The sequence below is a fragment of the Acomys minous genome, assembly GCF_964271855.1.
Source record: "Acomys minous genome assembly, chromosome: 15".
NCBI lineage: Eukaryota > Metazoa > Chordata > Mammalia > Rodentia > Muridae > Acomys > Acomys minous.
This window is the reverse complement of record NC_140497.1, coordinates 15435121-15458171: the sequence shown is the minus strand read 5'-3', so window position 1 is coordinate 15458171 and position 23051 is coordinate 15435121.

Genomic DNA, 23051 nt, shown 5'->3' with positions numbered 1-23051 from the left:
TAACAAAAAAAGATCTCAGGAAGGTCTGAGGTCAGGCAAGCCTGCCGCGGGAAGCTGAACTGTTAGGTTCACATGTCACGGAGTTAAGCCCCATGTCCAAATTTAACCAAGGCTTTCCCAGACCCTAGGGCATGCAACAAAGTTCTAATGAACACTCCCTCCACTTTGTAGCGTTGCGTGACACCATGGCTAGGCTTTGGGGACCAGTCACGCTGTTGCTTGAAGCAAACAGAAATGGTGGGTGGGCTGCTCTTAGGGGAAGCCAGCATGATGGTTACTTTTTTTTTCTTTTTTTTTTTTTTGCATCCAGTGACAGAGTCTTACATAAACAGGAAATGGAGTTGTTGAAGTTTTCTCATTACTGGAAATGTGGACATGATTGAAGAAAGATGTTCGCTGATTGTTTTTCCCTTGGGCTCTAAGAAAAGAAAATTATTTTCGGCTTGTGTCCTATGACTTTTTATTGTCCATAAAGGGCTGCTGCTGATGTGGGTTCCGCGTTTATGAAGGCAGTCGATTTTATAAAGTCCTCTTTCCCTTTCTTTGCCTTGACTCTGTCAAAACAACAGAGTTCAGCCACTGAAAAAAGCCAAGGGCTCTCTGTGCGAACCAGGGGCAGCTGACCCCATAAAACCCTCTGACCCAGTTCTCAGCTCTGTGGCTCTGCTCTTTCCCCGTCACGGTCCCTCTCCTCACTGTCCGCATTCGCTTGCTGTGTCCAGGCATGCATTTGATGGCCCATTTATGTCTAGCAACAAAGCATTTATCGAGCCCCTACAAATGGTCGCTACTGCTGGGGAGCGGTTGCAGGCAACATGGAAGAAAGCACAGATCCCGAGATAGGCTGGCTTTCTTAACACAATGAGGGAGAAAGACCAATCCTGTTTGTTTACTGCTCATTAGATTTCCAAGGCCTACAGACCCAAACAGGTGAGAACACTTCCTTCTGAAGATGGCTATTTAAATTAAAGGAAGAAAGAGATGGAGCCAGATGGAGAGGTTGGGACTAAAATGGAGGATGGCTGGCCACTCACCTAGACTTTGACAACTGAGTGAGGTTTGGAGAGTCAGACAGAAAAGGCATGGTCCAGGCAGGGAAGGCAGGACAGGGACAGTGATCCCGGAAGTGAGTGTCTGTCTGCTCTAGGAGAGGGCAGGGTGACGATACATTCAAAAGTTGTTTTATAGTCTCCACACAGGGCTCCATGTTGGCATTGCCAGAAGACCTCTCCTCTCGTCCTTGGTCCCATGCCCCGTTTCCTTGTAGCAGGTTGCAGACAGCAGATACGTCTGAGTGATATTATTCGAGATTTGATGTTACAGTCCTGCAACCTGGGAATTTAGCTTAGGTAAATGAGGCACAATGTCACCCCTGATGACGCCTAACCTCTTTGCTGTCCCGACCCATTCCTCTGTGATTTGACACCGGAGGGATCACAGCATGCTCCGGAAATGCTTCAAGCAAGATAAGAATTAGAAGTTGATTTCTTTTTTTTCCCCCCCCTGAAGTAAGAACAAGGCAGATACTCCCTCTCCTGTGTCCCCTTCCTCCTTAAATAGACAGAAATATTGAAAGCCAACCTGGGAACTCCATCAGCACACAGTAAAACAAGGAAGATTGGAGCTCGGGTCTTGTACGAGGCCCCTTAAAATTGATATCTCAGTTAACACCTTAGGTATTTGGCAAAACCCACAACAGTTATGTTGGCTTCTTAAGAGAGAATATGATCTAATCAAAACAGAAGCAGGTTACTTCCCAGGGTACTTTTCCAGTATTGGAAATATTGGAAAATATTAGATCTTTTAAAAAATAATTTTCGGGTTTATGATTGAGGTCGTGGATTCAGCCACCACCATAGAGAGGGAGGGGAGGGGGAAGAAAGAAATGATTGAGATGTTGAGAGATTTTTAGTTTCTGTGTATCCTTTTTAGTTTCTCTCTGTCTCTGTCTCTGTCTCTCTGTCTCTCTGTCTCTCTCCTCTCTGTCTCTGTCTCTGTCGGATTCTGTCTCTGTGTCTCTGTGTCTCTGTCTCTGTCTGTCTGTCTGTCTGTCTCTCTCTCTCTCTGCCCTGTTTTCCCAACTAATGTATACACGGGGGGGGGGGGGGTATATGCATGTGGAGTACCCATGCAGATGCACTTGGCTCTCCTACCTTATTCACTGAGGTGAGGTCTCTCAATCAAACCCAGAGCTCATCGATATGGCTGTCCCTACTAACCAGCTTGCTCTGGGAATCCTGTCTACATCTCCAAGGCTGGAATTGAGGATGGGCCATCCTGGCATTTCCTTGGGCTTGTGGGGATCTGGATTGTGGTCTTCACACTTGGGTAGCAAGAACTTTAGCCACGCCCCCACACCCTACCTGCCCCAGCCACACACCTGACCTTGCCATTTTCTTTCTCATGTCCCTTTTTGTGGTTCAGAATGAATTCTGCCACACTGCTTTATACGATTCGCCTGCTGTACCTCCAGGCTTATCAGAACTTTTACATGATACAGGAACGGACACCAGAGGCCACAGGCCATTCCTCTGCCAGTGTTTACAATAAAGTCCAAGTATTTTTCTTAAGCAAAGCAGTCTGGAGTAGAGGCAGATGTAGGCACAAGGCTCCTAACTGAAAATCTTTTCCATGTTAGAAAAAAAAAACCCATCCTTCCTCTGGTCAGTTGCTAGGTCCTTATTTGTCGTTTTCTGTCCTCTGGGATAAACATATGGCCCCAGCAATACAGAGGTCATTGTCAAAGTCCCTTTGGGAAAGCTTTCAGGGACTTCTTCTTCTTCTTCTTCTTTTTTTTTTTTAACCCCTCCATAAATTCCAAAGCTTTTAGGAGTTTGTCTGAAAGATTTCAAGGGAAAACTGTGTGCTTGAAGGTACAGTCACAAGGCTTGGGGTGTGTTTTCTCTTTAACTCTTTCTTTAAGTTGTTTTGAAACTGTGTCTTTTCACAGAGTTTTTTCACAGAGTTTAAGGCAACGTTTTAACCTTCAGTGTCCATAGAATGTTTAGCATTATCTCTTCAAAGCAGCTCTTCAAGGCTTGCTAAGTGGGAAGGGGTGGGGTGGAGTACCACATGTAGTGTTTGATGGCGAGCATCCCAGCTATGGAAAGCCACCATTCCCTTCCCGTATTTACATCTCTCCTTTGTTTCTGAGAAGCGTGGGCCCCAGCACCCTTGGCATCCCATTTCCTTGGAACAAACTACTATTGTTTTTCAGCTTCTACTACACTGGAATCCATAGTCCTTAAATTAAACATAACAGAGAGAGAGAGAGAGAGAGAGAGAGGGAGAGAGAGTGGGCAGATGACTGGAACCATTTTTCTGAATCCTTGGAACAGTCACCCTGTGGCTGAGTTCTGACTGTTAGTCACCGAAGTTGGCACGAAGTTTGTGGCTCTCTTTCTAAATCCCCCATGCATAGGTGTACAGTGCCTTTGTCTAGCTGTTCTTTGCCGTGGGAGAGTCCACACAGCAGCTGGGAACACACTGAACTCCCCTCTTGCCTCCAGAGGCACATGAGGTCGGATTTGACTGTTTTTTTTTTAAACAGGCTTTTGTAAAACAGTGAGAAATTACAGATTACCTGAACGTAATTGAGATACGCCCAGCTCCTCTCATTACAATGATTAGCATGGTGCATTTGCCACAGCGCATGAACAGCATATGTATTTAGGTGGCCTTACTTCATATATGTTAGAAAAGCTGGAAGGCCCACTGAATAGCTTCTCTATATGTGCAGACACTGTGTTTTAATCACGCTCATCCACCGCCCTGCACCTATGGACTCTTTCCCTGCCCCTAACGGCCCCTTCCCATCACTGTTGTTTGCCACTCCACTCTGTACCGCTGCAGGCTTAGGCCTGTCTTCCCTCCACAAGCTGTTTGTCTTTCTGCCCCGGGCTACTTTCGCTCAGCATTCCACTCTCCAATCTGACCTGTGTTGCTGCCTAGGCCAGGATTTCTTCACTCTGTCTGCGGAGGTGTGTTTCACAGTAAAACGAGACATTTCCCTCTTCCCATTTATCCACCAAGAATATCCAGATCAGTTCTGTATTAGGGCAAAGAGCACTGCAAGTACCATGGGGTGGGAACATTGCTTTGGTGTAAAGATCCCCTTTGGGCTTTGAATACACACCCAGCAGGGATCGGCAGACTATTAGAGAACTGAGACATCTCCATACTGTTCGTAATATGCATACATCATCACTAAAAATCAACTATAATTGAGGTTCCTTCAGTTTCACCTACTGAGCAAGATCTTCAGAGTCCAGGATATATGAAAGACATGGTGGTCATGTCTCTTTAGGCTCTGTTTTGGTTGTGGCCATTTCTAGAAATTTCTTTGGCTTTCAGTCAAAAGTTTCTGTTTCCACTTACCTTGACTAATGTCATGTATTCCAGAACAGAAGACCACAGAGGTAAGAGAGTCCACAGCGTGCCTTCCTCATCATAGCCTGTGAAGGGAGCACACTATTACATTACTCACTGTGCCTTAACCTTGACCACCTGCACTGAGGATTGCTCTACCTTAGCAGTCCTCAGCCAGCTGCCTCCTTCCACCTCAATATACTGGATCCCTGGACAGAGTCACTATGTGACACCCCCCTTGCCCCCGCAACAATAAAAGCATGAGGAAATAGGGGAGACCTGGTTAAGGGTAGAATAACTGCCAGGTTCAGTAGGAGCTCTTCTGCATAGGGAGACTTGTTTATTCAACCATTTATTACATCCTTGTAGATTTGTGGGACTTAGTTTATATTTCTGGCTATCATCCAACACCATTATCCATTTATTTATTGGCTTAAATGACTGTAGCCCAATAGTTCTCCACTTGTGGGTAGATACTCTTTGGGGGGCCCAATGACCCTTTCACAATGGTCCCCCTAAGAATATCAGAAATATCAGATATTTATATTATGACTCATAAAAGTTGCAAAATTATTGTTATGAAGTAGCAACAAAAATAATGTTACGTTTGAGGGTCCCCACAACATGAGGAGCTGCATTAAGGGGCTGCAGCATCAGGAAGGCTGAGAACCGCTGCTGTGGCCCTTGTCCCACCGGTGTGGGATTTTTGTTTCTTTTGATAATTTCTCCACTTTATAGAGCTGCAAAGTAATCCAGACTCATCTTGTGTATTTTCTACCTTAGTCCAAAAATCTGTCACTTCTTTGAGGATTCCTGCTTCCCTCTGAAAAAATGATATTAAAAACTAGGCATGCGTGTAGGTGTGTCCACACAGTCATTGGTTCCGTGGCATTTGTGTTTCACCTGGAATTTCTGCATCACTTTATTAAAATGGAAAATTGTCCACTAACTGTTCTCCAGAACTTGGCTAGCTCCGGGATTTCATACAGTACAAGCACTGAATTGTCATCTGTTCTAAGATTCCTGAAATAGTGGGGGAAATCCAGATCAGTCTCTGGTAGTGAGCTGAGAACAAGGAGTTCACAAGGGTAGTATAAGAAATTGTGTGTGTGTGTGTGTGTGTGTGTGTGTGTGTGTGTGTGTGTGTAGAAATTCCTGAAGATTTGCTTGTTGATTGGTTGGTAGAATCTATCTATTTATCATATCCTATCTATCTATCTATCTATCTATCTATCTATCTATCTATCTACCTAATATCTATGATAGTGTCTCAACTGGTATCAGGCTAGCTTCAAACTTCTATGTAGCTGAGACCAGCCTTGAACTCCAGACTCTCCTGATACCTCTGCTCAGATGCCAAGATTATAGGCATGTTCCATCGTGCCTGGCCTTGTTTTGTTGTTGTCATTGGCAGTTATTTAATTTGTGTGTGTGTGTGTGTGTGTGTGTGTGTGTGTGTGTGTGTGTAAGACCCACTAGTATTATATACCTCCTGGTTCAGTAACCTTCCTGCTGGGACTACAGGAGCCTGTTACCTGATTGAAATTGCTATTTTGTATCAACACTCAGCAAGTATATTTTCTCGATTATAAGGGTTTTTTTTTTCACTTTTTAAAATTAATTTATTCTTGTTACATCTCAATGGTTATCCCATCCCTTGTATCCTCCCATTCCTCCCTCCCTCCCATTTTCCCCTTACTTCCCTCCCCTATGACTGTGACTGAGGGGGATTACCTCCCCCTGTATGTGCTCATAGGGTATCAAGTCTCTTCTTGGTAGCCTGCTATCCTTTCTCTGAGTTCCACCAGGTCTCCCCTTCCAGGGGACATGGTCAAATATGGGGCACCAGGGTTTGTGTGAAAGTCATACCCCACTCTCTACTCAACTGTGGAGAATGTTCTATCCATTGGCTAGATCTGGGTAGGGATTTGAAGTTTACAGCCTGTATCGTCCTTGGCTGCTGCCATAGTTTGAGTGGGACCCCTGGACAATTATAAGTTTTTAAATATCCTTTTCCCTAAAGACAGGGCAGAGTGAAATTGCTTTGTACAATGAATGCTCTCTTTGTTATTCCTTTATCCTAGGGTCAGTCTGGATGCAAATCAAGCATGTTTTGGTATCTGATCACCCTCTTTGCCTATCCAGACTTTCCGATATTTATTTATTTTTTACTTAATATTTAAGCAGTAATTATTTTGGAAGGCAGCTATGCTCACCACTATACAACCAACGCGCAGTAATTATTTTGATGAAGACAAATCAAAATGTTTAGAGCTCTAAATTGTGTTGCTGCATACACAAAGCTTCCTTGTACAAGCAGCATTTATTAATTCTTCTCTCACTGTATTGGGGATCAGAAACTTAGAAAGGCTCAGTGGAGGCCTGTCCTGGGGGTGTTATATGAATTCTCAGGCTGGAACCTACTGTCTGTTGCTTCTCGAGAAATGGAGAGGCTGGAAAACAGGAAGGACCATCTCCATCCTCCTCCATCTTTTGTTCTACCACCCTCACCAGAGCTCCTGTTTTTAGAAGATAATCAGAGGAGAGAAGCCCTCGGCCCCTAGCATCGTCACATACCAGAGGACAGTGAGCTTGCAGGTGATCGAAGGCAGCAGTAGCTGACACAATAAAGCTCACGAGCAGCCAAAGGCTTCATGAAGCACCAAAACTCATACCAGGTCCATTTTCAATAAATGCAAACATGTAGGCCATCCTTCATGGAAGATTCTATATTGGATTTCTATTCTATATTGGATTCTATTACATTGGAATAATCTGTGCATTTTTTTTACTTTCTTGTTTACAGTACAGTATTTCCTAAGGATAATTGTATTGTATGAAAGTCTTTGCCCCTTTGTCAGTACCCAGTGTTCACTTTTGAGATACAACTGACTTGTTTCCTTTTCTTTCTTCTGTCCAATTCATCCAAGAACTTTATATCATTACTGAAAGCTAGTCTGACTATTTCTATATTCGTCTTTCTATATTTTAAGGTTCAGTGAATAAGTATGAAAACTAATTTAAGATAGCATAAACCAGCTGTAAATGTTCCTGAATAAATTCCTGAAGGGCTTGTCTGCAAGGCGCTGGATTCAATCACATTTTGGCCAGTTCTTTGCAGCCCTTAGATTTGCTTCTAAGTTTGGTACTTAAGCCTCAGGACAGCTGAGTTTTTATTTGAAATAGTATTTGTGTATAAAAGGTCCCAGGGTTTTTCTTTTTTTTTTTTCTTCCCTATTTCATTAAATTTTATTTTATTTATGTAAGTGTGGAAGGGGTGAAAGTGCACGTGTGCCTTCCCATGTCTGTGGAGCTTGAGGGACAACTCTCAGGTCACTTTCTCCCATTGGATCTTGGGATCAAAGCTGGGCCTTTCGGGGCAGCAAGCTGCTGATTTGTCACTCCACCAACCCTTTCCATTCTAGTTCAACTTAGAAACAAACTGAGATTTTCAAAGAGGTGTGATTGTACACCTGGTTGTACTATGACAGTTGGACAACAGTGTTTAGAAGAGCCACGCTGAATACAAAGGGGACTGAAATGCCATAGGAAGCAGTGAGGAGAACAGTGGCAAACAATGTGAGGGTATGCGGTTGGTTGTGCCTTCTGCAACCATTGCCTGGTAATTTTGTCTTTCTTATTTTCCTGGACCAAATGGTGACTTAAGAATACTTCTGCAGCCAGGTGTGGTGGCACACATCTTTAATCCCAGCACTTGGGAGGCAGAGGCAGGCAGATCACTGTGAGTTCGAGGCCAGCCTGGTCTACCAGTGGGACTCCCATTAGCTCATAATATGAACTAAGTAATATGTTTCTAAGAAAATGTCTTGAATTAGTAGAGGCTTCCCAGGCATAAAGGAAAGTCATTTCTCTTGAAGGAGAAGCAGGCTAAGCTTTAGTAGTTAACACTTCTCCCCCTCTAAGGTGGGTTGCCGACTTCCCAGGGTCTTAGTCACCCTGGGTGTGCTTTCTCAGCACCAGACTTTGCCTTCATGATGTCCTTCTTGCTCCAGCATCAGAACTTTTGTTTGGAGTTGCTTTTAAGATCTCCCTGTCCATCCATTTCACTGTACCAGAAAGTCGATCAAACACTTGACTGTAGAATTAAACACACACACACACACACACACACACACACACACACACACACACACAAACCTATTTGAGGAGTTGAAGAGGCCTCTGTTCTCTGGGGTCATTCAGCAGACAGTCAGGAGGCCAGACAAGGAAGAAAGCTTCACACTGAAGATTGAAGCCTCACCATTGTATCCACACTGGCACTGTCACACGCACACACACACACACACACACACACACACACACACACACACACACACGTGCCCCTACTTCCCACAGCAATTAGGAGTAGACTAGAAATGATTCCCTGAGAAGCCTTAGAACACACACACATGCCAAGTGGTGGGTCACACTCACTCACTCCAGGACAGTCCCAACTACAACCCCTGCCTGTTGCATTCTTGTGGAATTACAAGTGAGACGGAGAGGAGATCTGAACTGTTGGAAACGCGAGAGGCAACAAGAGTCATGTTAGAAGTCATATGATGAAGGAAAGGTGTACAATAGGACCACAGAACGGGGGCAAAGGAGAGAAAGGCTGGGGGCACTCAGGGATGGAGAAGGGGATGAGGAGAAAGTGGCACCACTTGAAAAGAACACTTTCAAAGCCGAGTGCTGGACATTTGTAAGGGGGAAACTCCATCCCGCACCAGATGGCACGTTCAGCTCAGCTTCCTTTGACTCCTTCCTCGACCTGTCTCATTCTACCTGCTGTTAATACAGCAAGTCACGCACTCAGCGGAAATGGCTGACTAAGCAAATGCCATGTGTTCATAGTTGCTCGGTCCAGCCTTGCTCAAGGCCTTAGAGGTAAGGTGACAAAGGAAGGGGCCCTGCCCCAACAGAGTTCTCTGTATGAGACAGTTCCACATTAGTCACATGGTCACGGTGTATGTGAAGTCAAAACAACACTGAAGACATAACAGTAAGTGACAATAGCCAACAGGGCTACTCAACAAGAGCCACCCAGTGTGCTAGTCCAGCTGTGACTCCATGGAGGGGTTGGAGTGCTGCGGGGCTGTGGAGTGACCTAGCCGACGCCTGGCAAGCCTTCCTTTCTGACAGTCTGTGAAGGCGAAGCTTTACAGGCTTATTAATACCTTAAGCAATTCCCCTCATCTTCCAAGCCGCATCTTCGGAGGCTCGTGCCAGCTCATGGCACCGCCTTGAACAGGGGACTGCTGTGGAATGTCCCGGTGCAGAGCGCAGCTGCAGACTATTTTCCTCTTCTTCTACAACAAACCAATATAGCTCACGCTTTACTTCTATACCATCAGTACTGTAAGTGCTACGACGGAGCACAGATCCTAGGGCTAACGTCTCTGGGAATATCACTGTATAATTCTGTGTGGGCCCAGCCAACAGATGTTGGCAGTGTAAGGAAGGCCTGACAGAGAATTGAAGACGACGACTCCCCTTGCCTTTAAAATGCAGCAAATTCTGCAGTGAACAGACTTAGTTTTTCCTCTAGATAAAGTAGTGTGCCACTTGTTCCGCAAGCTGAGGATGATAATGGCAATCAAGAGCCCTCCCGTTAGGCAGGAGTGTCGCCAACTCCAGTAGCACCTGAGTCTTTCCCTGGGATTCAAAATGGCATTGCCAGTCACTCATCTTAAGCCAAACTTAGTGGGGACACATTTTGGTAGCACCCCCAGAGCCACAGTGAACACTTGGAATGCAAAATAAAGGAAGAGTGTAAAGCAGAAGCGAGCACCTGCGTGTAACCATCAAAGCCCTGGGAGCCAAGGCCTGCACCAGCAAGGACCAGGCACCAAAATGTCTTCACATAAGATAAGCCTCTCGAGGGCCATAAAATCCCAGGCACATTGGTACCTTCCTTACCTTACTTACGGAGTCTCTCATGCTCATAACAAGAGACTGGTCCAGTGTCCATGCCTCTTACCAGAATCTCCTGCCTCTGGCTTGGTTCTGGCCTTGGTGACCTTTGACTGTCCCACACTCTGGTTGACCTGGCCAATCACAGCCAAGGCTGTGACCAGCTTGCCTCCATCACTCTCAAGGGACATGTGATACAGAACCAGTACCCACTCACACTGTCCTTCCCCACACCAGTGGATGTGAACATGGTGGCCTGCTGCATACTGGCAACTGGACCGTGAGCTGCTTGTGCCATCCTCTATGTGTGGTTCTTGAGTGAACTCTGCCTCCGAATATTGACGGCATCTCTTAGGGCTAGATTGTTAGGTTGTTAGATTTGGTTGCTGTGAGTTGTTTCTCTTCCCCCTGATGCGTGAAAGATAAACTGTGCAATTTATTAAGATACCTGTCTGCCTCCGTCATGTTTAAGACAACATCCCTGTTTGGAATTCTAGCAATGACTTAGCTTCAGTCTGTTACTTCTGTGAAGCACACAGTTATTCAAGCTCTTATTAATACCCTCCATGTTTATTTATTTATTTTTCCCTTTCGGAGCAAGTTGTTATGTCTGACACTATATTTCTCATGGTTCACCATTCACGATAAATTTGTCAGGCAGATCTCTTCAGCTTGCTGGGTCCCCTTCCCCAGGCTTTTGCTCCACATTTCCAGTTGTTTCCAGAATACACCTCGGGATAACATTTGCTAGGGGTATACAGTTGTGTCACATCCTCCTGCTTCCAGCCATACCCCCATCTAACCCTTGGTAACTTTTTGAGAGACAGAAGTTTTATGGTGGGCATTAAAAGGAAAGAAACAGATTTGGGCAGACCCGATTCAGTGTGCCTGATGTCTGAGTTATGCAGGAGGAATTTTGCACCTTCTGAATTCGTGCACTAGTGGCCACAGGTCTCATTTCCCTTCCCTACCATTCACACTCCTTCAACACTTGCCCTCTGATGACCCTCAGATGACATCACACTAAGCAAAGAAGGCTTGCACACCCAAACAGACAAGTACAGTAATGCTGAAAACAACAACAAAACAAACAACAACAACAAAACAGTGGAGAGACTGTGAAGGGCCTCCAGGGTATGGTTGTGGGTTTCACTATTTTGCAAGTAAACCAGTAGAACTCCAGAGACCAACCCAGGCTGAAAAGGAAGGCCAGGGTAGTGACTGGTGTAGATGAAGGAGATTGAAGGCTGTTCCTCTTGATTCAGGGAATAGTAACCGTCCAGATGAACACAGGAGCCACCCAGAGGAGGGAATGGGTGGGTCTCTCCATCAGATGAAACTCCGTATTTCTGACTTACTCTAGGTGTCACAGGCTACCAAGATAACCAGTTATATTCTTTGCTCTCTGTTTCTCTGTCTGTCTGTCTGTCTGTCTGTCTGTCTGTGTCTCTGTCTCTCTTCTTCTTTTTCCCTCCTTGCTCCTTCTCTCTTTCACTAGGGCTAGGGCTTTATGTAAATCAAATATGTATAAAAACTAAAAGGAAAAGAATCCAGTGGACAAAAGGAATACTCTCTTCTCTCTTTCCGACTCTTATTTATTTATTCAAGTTGCAGGAAGATGTCTCATCCTAGAGATTTAAATATGACTATGCCTGTGAATTCTTGACGTAAGAGTCCCTAGCTGGAACCTCCAGCCGTGGGCTCTGAGAAACCACTGGACATCGAAGAGTGAGTCAGGTAGTAGTCAAGGATATGACATGCATTAAAAGAAACAGGAGCTACAACCAAACCTTTCCTTGGAGACTCGCCTTTCCCATGCTCCTCCTCACATCTCAGAGACCTCACAGGCTGGGGACACTGGAGCCATTACTATCATTGCCAAGCACGGGCAGTCTTTGCCTCTTCAAAGCCCTAACACACACACACATTGTTTTTCCTTCGGTATTCTTGTCCAATTCGCTCACTATTACTTAAAGGCCAACAGAAGTTAAAAGAATCACCTACCAAGAATCACCTACCAAGAAAGCTGGGTTTGATACTGAGGCACAGATCATAGCATCATGCCTTTCCTGGGTGCACATTTTCTTTTGAGGCTGCTATATAAAGCAGTGTTCACATTGCCACGCCGCCCATGCTTGGGATGGACAAGCGCATAGCCCTATGTGTCTTGCTATTTCCTGTGTCTCCTTCTTTATAATGAGGGAGCAATACAGCGCCAGAATGTGCAGGGCTCTCTGTGTTGCAGCCATGTCTTTGCCCTTCCCATAATCCTCAGCTTAGAAAATTCTTATGAACCATCATTCCAGATGCCTGTTAGGGAAAGAGTAGAGGAGGCGGGTTCCATTTCAGACCCAAGATGTTTGAATGTGAAGTTTATACATCGAAATAAGAAAGATTCTTATTTTAGTAGATGTCATGAAAGGCTCTGTGGCACCAAATATCTTCCAGTTTAACCTGTCAAACTCTGGTTTGCAACAGTTCCCAATTAAAGCTTAACTCCCCCTTTCTGGGATGGGGAGGGGACAACTTGGGCTTTTGCAGTGAAGTGAAAGAACAACATGATATTAGCTCTACAATCGAATCTCAGGAACTTACATGTAAATGAGACAGAAGAGGCCAACCTGTTCATCATTTCTCCAGGGCCAAACGCCTGGTAATTGCTAAAATTCACTTACCAGCTTCAGCAGAAACAAAATTAAATGTTAGGAATTCCCAACTCAATGCAGCCATTCCTTCTACAGTTACACCACAAAATGGCATTTTTTTTTTAAACAATTCCTGCACTAGCTTTTTGACTTCAACATGCTTTTTAAATTTTTTTTTAAATTTTATTAATTTCTTCAGATTACATCTCAATTGTTAGCTCATCACTTGTATCCTCCCATTCCTCCCTCCCTCCCTCTTTCACCCTATTCCCCTCCCCTAGGTCTATGACTGAGGGGAACCTCTTCCTCCACTATATGGTCATAAGTCTATCAAGTCTCATCTTGGTAGCCCGCTTATTCTTTCTTTGAGTGCCACCAGGCCTCCCCAGAGGGGTCTGCTCAAACTATTGCACTAACCAAGGACAATAAATAGTAAACATCGAACCCCTACTCTGATCTACTCAACATGCTTTTTAAGTCTACATTATTTAGTATAATTTATTTCTTGACCCAAGGTCAAGCTCCATGTAACTCCCATCCTTTGGTTGTCTTGTTTGTTGCACCTAAGATGGAAAAGCCTTCAGATGGCCAAAACTGACCCTGAGGATCAATGGAGTTGCTCTGGACCAGCTCTAAGAAGCCCTAATGGGGAAGGGGCATGCTGACCTACTAACAAAGCATGCGCACAGAGGAAACTGAAAATTGGCTATACATAAGACTACTGTTTGATGCTTGAGTGAAAACAAAGAAATCATTGTACTGTACATGGCCACCACATGAAAATAGCTTAAAATTCCTGTGTGTGTGTGTGTGTGTGTGTGTGTGTGTGTGTGTGTAATGCAACTAGTAAGGAAGAAGGTGATGGCATGCTAAGTGAAAAACTTCTAACATAGATTTATATATATCAATGGTTCTCAACCTGTGGGTCATGACCCTTTTGAGGGATTGCCTTTCACCAGGGTTGCCCAACACCATCAGAAAACCCAGATATTTACATTACAATTTATAACAGTAGCAAATTTACATTTATGAGGTAGCAATGAAAATAATTTTATGGTTGAGAATCACCACAAATATAAGGAATATTGGTTGGGTTTTGTCAATTTAACACAAACCCAGACATATCTGAGAAGAAGAAATCTTAATGGAAAAAACACTTGCTGAGGTTTGGCCTGTAAGCAAGTTTTGGGGTGGGTGGGGCATTTTCATGGTTAATGATTGATGTGGAAGAATCTATCTCAGTGTAGGCCATGCCATTCCTGGGAAGGTGGTCCTCGATTGTACAAGAAAGTATGCTGAACAAGGTTTGGGGAGCAGATCAGTAAGCAGTGTTGCTTCAAGGGCTCTGCTTCAGTTCCTGCCTCCAGGGACCTGTCTTGAATTCTTGTCCTGCCTGCCTTTAATGATAGACATGACGTGGAACTGTAAGCTGAAACAAGTACTTCCTTCCCATGGTGCCTTTGGCCACAGTGTTTTTACCACAGCAGTAGACATAATGAATAAGATATACATTTTCTAAGTGTACACGATTGGATAGCTTGTTTTCAATACTTGTTTTATTTGGCTGATGGCATATGAAATGTTTTATTACTTCTCTCCCCCCCCCCCAGTTTTTATGAAACTGGAATAGTTTATTATCTTCCCCAAAACCAATATAGTATTTTCAAATTAAGACAAGAAAGGGGCTGGAGAGATGGCTTTGCAGTTAAGAGCACCGGTGGGTGTTCTTCCAGAAGACCTCGGTTTGATTCCCAGCACCCACATAATGGGTCATACCTGTTTTTAACTCCAGTTCCAGGGAATCTGATGGCACATACACACATGTAGGCAAATCATGAATATACAGTAATAAAAACTAATGACACAATAATTGAAAAAATTAAAAACAAGACACAAAAGAGTGCTTATTGCTTAGTTGCTATTAAGTATGCATTTTTTTGACAGGGTTTTTTTTTCTGTGTATCTTTGCCCATCCTAGAATCATTTTGTAGACCAGGCTGGCCTCGAACTCACAGAGATCTACCTGTATCTGTTCCCCAAGTGCTGGGATTACAGGTGTGCACCACTGAGCCCAGCACAGTATGCATTTTAAAGAAATCAGTCTTGAAGATGAAGATGTGAATATCTAACTAAACTCTCTAGGAGTAGGCAGGGATGCCTTGAGTGGTGGCACAGGATCACAATCCCAGCTCCTGGAGATGACAAGTTCCGGACTATCCTGAACTATGAAGTAAGATCAAGTCTAATGTGGGCAGTGAAGTTAGACCTTGTCTCAAAAGCAGCATTTAAAAATGGTGTATAGCCAATGGTAGAGGACCTGACTAGCATGGTGAGGCCTTGGGTTTGGTTATTAGTTTTTTAATTTTTGTTATTTTGAGAGAAAGGATAAAGGCATAGAAACAGAACTGCAGACACACACACACACACACACACACACACACACAGAGGAGGGGGTAGATAATGGGAGTAAAAGAAAAGTAATTTTAGGACAATCTAAAAGGAGCAATGGAAACACGCTGAGGAGAATGCCGAAGGTGACTATGAAACTTGGAGTTTCCAGGAGGTGCTCGCTCACACTGGAGCTGAACCGTGAAGGAAGCACCAGGGGTCTATCGCTTGGGGCGTGTTTAAAAAGCAGCAAGTGCACCCTCATGAAATATATGTTGCAGCCTTCCAGGTTCTGAGGGTTGACGCAGCAGAACCCACCTCCTTCCCTTTTATGCCGAGACCACCAGCAATTACATGTCAGTTGTCCCCCTTTGAGGGTTAGGCTTAAAGGGAAGGTCTTGCTGGGGAAAGGTGACCACCCACTGGCATACTGTCCCCTCTTAGGAAGCTTGTCCTTTGTCAAATGCCAGCCTGGGGCTCTGTGACCAGCAGCCGCACCCCAGACTCTCATAGGCCCCTCATGGGAAGCAGAGCCTGAATTCGTGACATGTGGGCTGCATTTAAGCCGTGTGTCAGGGCCTCATGCCTGTGTGTAGGTTGTGAGAAGGTCAGGACACATCTGGTTCCAGTTTATCCTCTCAGCTTGAGCAGAGCAAGAAGAAAAGATGCTGGAAGTCACTGCTGCTGGGAGAGGGGTAATGGGGCTTCCTCTTACACATACACACACATAATTGTTAGTATTTTTTTTCATAAAACACATTCTGATCATAGTTTCCCAGCCCCCAATGTCTCCCAGATTTTCCCTACCTCCCCACCTACTCAGTGCCAGGCCCTTTCTCTCTCTCTCTTTAGAAAACAAACAGGCAAACAAGCCCCCCCCCAAACATAGTTCAAAATAAAACAAGAAACAAAGAAAGAGCACAAGAACCCCAACACACACACACACACACACACACACACACACACACACACACACGTGCGCGTGCATATGAATGCATGCACACAGGCACACAACCAAAAATCCCATAAAATTGAAAATCAGGGGCTGGAGAGACGGCTCAGTGGTTAAGAGCACTGCCTGCTCTTCCAAAGGACCTGGGTTCAATTCCCAGCACCCACATGGCAGCTCACAACAGTCTGTAACTGACACCCTCACACCAATGTACATAAATTAAAATTAAATAAACTATTTAAAAAATTGAAAAGCAGAAGCTATCATATTCAAGGGTTGTCCTTTTTCTCATTTTCATTAACGTGGGACTTTGAAACCCATCATTTCAAGCTACAAACACAAAGTTGAACATCACCATCCGTCTTCTTTCTCTTGGTGTCAACGCTATGGCAATGCTATTAGAAAACATGGCTCTTAAGCTGACTGTCTTAGTTAGGGTTTATTGCTGTGACGAAACACCATGCCCCAAAGTAAACTAGTGGGCAAAGAGTTTATTTGGATTATATTTCCACATCACTATCCATCATCAAAGGAAGTCAGGACAGGAACTCACTCCAGCAAGGCAGGAACCTGGAGGCAGGAGCTGATGCAGAGGCCATGGAAGGGTGCTGCTTACTGGCTTGCTCCTCATGGCTTGCTCAACCTGCTTTCTTATAGAATCCAGGACCACCAGGCCAGGGATGGCACCACACACAATGGGCTGGGCCCTCCCCATCAATGACTAATTAAGAAAATGCCCAGAGCCGGGAACAGTGGTGCACAACTGTAATCCCAGCACTCAGAGAGGCAGAGGCAGGTGGATCGCTGTGAGTTTGAGGCCAGCCTGGTCTACAAAGTGAATCCTGGACAGCCAGGGCTACATAAAGAAACCCTATCTCAAAAAAAAAAAAACCATTAAAAAAAAAAGGACAAGGAAAAGAAAGACCTGGAGTGCCCCTCACCCACCCCGCCTGCCTATAGAATAAAGACTGTGTTCCCCTTATGATAGGTCTGCGCTGCTGCATGTAAATGAAGTATCCATGGCACTCCTAGCTCCAGGGAATCAAATGCATTCATGCTCAAAGATCCTCCCGCTGCCCAAGGTTTGTAAAGTCCCCCCCTCCCCCCCTTCACACAAAACGAGCTGCCATCATCTTTTCCATGGTGACTGTCTGAGACTCATCACTTATTCTGGGGAAGGAAAGGCTCCGCCATTCACCAGTGTGTCAGTGCAGATCGCTGCCACCATCTTTCTTGGTGCCATTCCACCCACCACGGTGCCCGTGTGCGAAGGTGAATGTTCTTGAAGTAGTCACTCCATCCTCCCAAACAAAACCGGGGCTTCCTGCCACTGCCTCTCAGTTTCAGAGCCCTGAGCTTGTTACAGCCAACTGGCCTGGGGCTGGCAGCTCAGCTGAAAATGGCAGCGGCACTTGTTGCAGAGAAATCTTTTCTCCCATACCCCTGGCTGAACAGGAGATCTCGTGACACGTCAGTCTCATTCTGTGTCCGGGCCTCCTGGGAGGTGCAGAGGGACACAAGCACACAAGCAAAGCCCCTTTACGGGCTCCTTGGTATCCCCAGCTGGGATTCTGTTCCATACCTCCTTCCCTCTTCTGGCCCTGCCCATTTCTAATGGTGGGGGTACTCAACATCTTTATCTTCCCGTCATTGCGCTATGTTCAAAATAATCTTCCGTAATTGGACTTTCACCTTAACCATGGCCTTCCATTAAACCCAACCCAATCCCACCAGTGGTTGCTAGTTCTCCAAATCTACACTCTTGAGCTCAGGGAGACCCTGTGTCCACTTACTTGGGTAAAATCCTACCATCCACCCTACCCTCCTCACCTCGGCTACAAACGCCAGCCACAGAGGCAACTTCCGCGTCCTTTCTGCTCTCTCTTCTCACTCTAGTCCCTTTGTTGAATTAGCCAGAGCCAAGTGGCGGCTTCCGCCCCATTTTCGTGTTACATGCTGCATAGTTAACGGTATATGTGTCCTTCACCCCAAACAGCATGCTGTTAAGCTGACTTCCCACACCCAAGTCTTCAGGCAAATCGTAGTCTCCTCCAGTGCGCCTGCCCCGGCATCTGCAGCCTTGCAGGCTAAAGGCACTGCTCTCATGTTTTATGCCTCTAACTCCTTCTAGGCCAATGTTTTCCACCAAAGTCATCCTGTTGCTTTGAAATCACGTGCCTCTCTGACCACTCCTCCCCTCTACAGGTCTTCCTTACTGCGACTCTGCTTGAGCTGGTCCTCACTCGACTGGAAAACTTAATTTCCCTGCAATACTCTGTGCATGGGATCCTCTTCTTCTCAAGTCCAGATAGCTATTTACTGGCAAATGAAATATGCTGTGTTTTATTGCCTGAGTTCTCTTGCTTTCACTATCATTGCCACGTTTTTAACTCATGACTCCGCCCTGGAATCGAGCCAGACCACACACTCCCTAATGCCAGTCCTGCTCATCAATTCCGTATCTGTGGGCTAAGTATCATCTGGGTTTGAGTTGGCCAGAGCCCAGGTGATTTTTATCAGAGATTTAAGTATCTTTTAACTCAATCACCAGGGAGAAGGGTTTTTCTTTTGGACTATAGGGAGGCATTCTAAACAGAGAGTGGAGCGCTTTCATCTTCTTTCCTTAGAGCTGCTGGGTAGCAAGCAGGTAGGAATTCCACAGGAAGAAAGCATGCCCCCTGCCTCACATCTGAATTCGCAGTGGCTTGAAAATGAAACCAACAGTGGTAAATGTCGGTTTTTGGAGGACAAGCCCAGTTCAAAGTGGGTTTAATAAGGATTTTTTGACTCATTTGCATTCTCAGTAGGGAGCAAGTAGCATAAACACTTCCCTCTTTCATCCTTAAAGCTCTTCTCTGTTGCTAGGTCAATCTCAAGGGGGCTTTATGCACACAGGGACTTTCTGTTTAGAAGCCAGATAATGCAAGCTTTATCCCGCTTAGGTTTTATATAAGCTCCCAACATTACTGGGATATATGGGACAAATTGAGATTCCCCCCCGCCCCTTGCTTTTGAAGGCCAGACTGATAAATATGTGGAGTGTATTTTAATGTTGAATATTTTAAGGTTTCCCCCCCAGCTAGCAATAATACATATATGTAATTTTATAGTAATTGAGCTTTAAAATATTCTGGTAATACTTAAAAAAAAAACTCTTTAGAGAGTGATAATCCAGGTCTGTCTGCCTACTATGCAGCATCCTGACCCCAAAATAATGAGTTTATATTATGTTAATAATGAGTTTGTATTAGAGAGTTTACTCATGAGGTGGCCAATGGGAAGAGGAAATACCCCTGATTCAACTCTGCCTCACTGAAGGCCAAGGGTAGAAGTGTTTCTGGGATAAAGAAACAAGGTGACCCTCTGGATCCTTCTATTTCCCCATTCTCCCTTGCTTCTCTCACCTAGAGTCCCAATAGGATGTCCTCCCCTCTGACCGACTTTCCTGGTAAGTGAAGACTTTCATGGGACATGCCCCTTGGGCTAGTATCTAGATATAAGTGAGTATATAACATTTGACTCTTTCTGCTTCTGGGTTAACTCACTCATTATGATCATTTCTAGTTCAATCCATTTGTTCACAAATTTTGGGCAGTAAACTTTGAACCCCTACCCAGATCTACCCAGATAGGACTTTCTTCATAGTTGAGTGGTGAGTGGGGTCTGACTTTCACATGAATTCTGGTGCCCCATATTTGACCACTTCCCCTGCATGGGGAGGCCTGGTGGCACTCAGAGGAAGGATAGCAGGCTACCAAAAAGAGACTTGATACCCTATGAGCATATACAGGGGGAAGAGGCCCCCCTCAGTCACAGTCATAGGGGAAGGGAGTAAGGGGAAAATGGGAGGGAGGAATGGGAGAATACGAGGGCTGGGATAGCAATTGAGATATAATACGAATAAATTAATAAATATATTTTTAAAAACCAAGATGTTCTGACCTGCTAGAAAAGTGCAGTGATTGGAGCCTCAGAAAGATAATCAGTGGTTTAAACAATTAAAAAAAATTAAACCTCACAGCTCTTCATAGGACTCATAATTAGAAAATAATGACATCAATGTGATCTGTGAGTAGATCACATTGTAAATGCCTGCAAAATGCCTCTGATGCATGCAAGAGAAGGAACTGTTTCCTGTGGTCACACATCAGTGTCCTGGGCGCTGAGAGGAAGGTGAATCGAAGGGCATGAAGGGAAGGCCTCCCCGGCTGCAGGGGCTTCAGTGGAGGAAAGCTGGGGACCTCTCCAGACCCCTAGTGCCCGGAAGAGCTCCAGAATAGCCACTTCCTCTTCCCAAACTCTGTGTCTATACATTCCATCCCTATCTCTATTGGAACCCTCCAAGGACTCCCGGAGAAGCCTCTCCGTGGATGAAAGTCTTCGCCGTATCCTTTAAACTCGGATGTGGCCAAACAGACTTCAACACCCAAGTCAGTTCGTGTTCCTATGTGGAGAACGAGGCTAGTGAAAGCGCGCGTGCCTCCTGTCCCCTAGAGACACACTTAGCAGAGGCATGCCTTCGCTTCTTTGCTCTACCTCTATGAGGGCTAGCTGCACCCTCGAGTCTATTATTGAATCTCTGCATACCGGATTACCTAGAAAAGCTCTGGTCTGTAAAAGAGACAGCCGTACTCGACGGGACGGGTGCTTGCCATACGTGTAGACCGCAACAAAGAACGGGCAGAGGTCACTTTGGTCAACATGGAACTTTGATCCTTTGTGTCTCCATTAGACCTGCTGGACCTTGCTTCTCAGCAAGGAGGAAAATGAGATAAGATGGCCTGGTCTTCATGCTCTAGGGCAGGCTGTTTTTAGAAACACTCGAGAACAGAATGGGGAGGGGCATCCATCTTTCAAGAACCAACACACTAACCCCGCCCCTTAAAAAAAAAACCCACATAAAAATTAAATTGTTGCTTAGCGTGAAGGGCTAACAGGATAGGTGAAAAGGTCATAGCCTGCTGTCTTCCCACTTTTCTTTGAGCTCTGCCTGACGTGGGGGCAGGGAATAAACTGGCGCCGGTGGGTGGGTACTCAGGCTGGAAGTCCCCCCTCTCCGCCCTTCCTGTATCCTCATCCTCTAGGTGCTTGGTCACGGAGCCCTGTCAAAAAAGGAACTGTGCACGCCACTCGGCTTGCTTTTCCATATACATTCATAAGTTATATAGGGAGGAGGAAGTAGGGTGCAACAGGACTGGGGAGATGCCTGAGCCTGTAAGGAAAGCCTCTTTGTACCAGCAGGGTTGGTCTGAGTTTGGAGTTCCAGAACTCGCATAAAAGCCTGCTGTGGCTATGTTTGCACCCATACTGCCAGCACTGTGGAGGGCAGACACGGAGGATTCCTGGAGCTGGTCGGTTACCTAGCTCCTGGTTCAGTAAAGGATCCCATCTCAAGGGATTGCTCTCCCACTCCCAAACTCCCCCTGGCCGCTTTTTTTTTTTTTTTTGAGAAAGTTAATCCATTGTTTTCTTGAATTTCAAATGCTTATATAATACCAGGAAAATAAACTAACAAATCAAGAAAAAAAAAATTAAAGACCTCAAACTCGTTTCCACAGCTTATATTAATATTTTAGTTTGCATTCCCAGTATTTTCTACACATACCTTACCTTATAACCAATTAGGAATTGTTCTTGTTTCCTGAAAGCTTTCTTCTACACCTAATACATCATAAACATTTTCCTATGAACTAGTCTAGTTATCCTTTGAGACCATAATGTGTTGATATATACTAACCTATGTGGTAAACATTCCATCCTATAATGTGTTGCTATATACTAACCTATATAGTAAATATCCCATCCTATGAAGTGTTCTATAACTTAATAAGGTCCTATAGTTAAAGCACGTGCTTCCACATTCTCACCATACTGAGCGCTCACGATCGACAGCAATTTGAACCTCTGGCTCTTCTGGGTTCCTTTCTGGCTTCCTGGTATTCAGAGACCTTTGCTCACTGGTGCTTTAAGGAATGAAGCTTAACCAGGTGGGCAGGTTGCGTTAGCAGGATCTCCGTTCGGCAGTGAATATGTGTGTGTGTGATGGGGAACCTTCTCTGAGACGGTTTTCAGTGAAATAGCCTCTTATTCTGGGGAATAATGGCTATTATATATGCCTCTGCACCTTGGGGAAGTGGGTGGGAGTTTGGGGAGGTGAGTGTACATCTTTGGCTGGTGCTGAGGCGCTGGGAAGGCTTCATTTGCATAGAGAGGAAGTCCAAGTGCTAGCTGGACATGTCCTTATATGGATGGAGGAAGTTTTAACCTGATATCTGGCCATCAGGCTACCTTGACGAGCTCAAGGGTGGCAGAGGTGAGGGTGGCCAGGTTATGTGCACCAGGAAATATAGGCCCAGTACAGGGAGGGAGCAGTCCTTACTCCTGCAGGTGTCAAGACAAGAGTTTTGAAGTTTGGACACATCTCAGCCTCACTCTTGCTCGGGGCTGGTTCCCCTGGTCCCACAGCTGATTTGCCCCACGATCGCTTATATAACAGAGATTCCCCATGGTGGACTCAGGAGCGCAGACTTAAAGACGACTCAGATTCATTGTAGTATCCCATCCAGCTGTGACCAGAAGTAGCTGAACACTCATGAAACAGAGGCGTGGGGTGGTCACTGCTGTCACAAACGTCCCAGGTGGCTCGATAAACACTGCTGCATATTTCATCACTCATATTTTTATTGCTGCTGAGGGCAAATACTTTTCCCACAATGATTATTATTTAATTGCATTTCTACTTTTACAAATTACCCACTTGCATTTGTCCATTGCAGTGGAATATT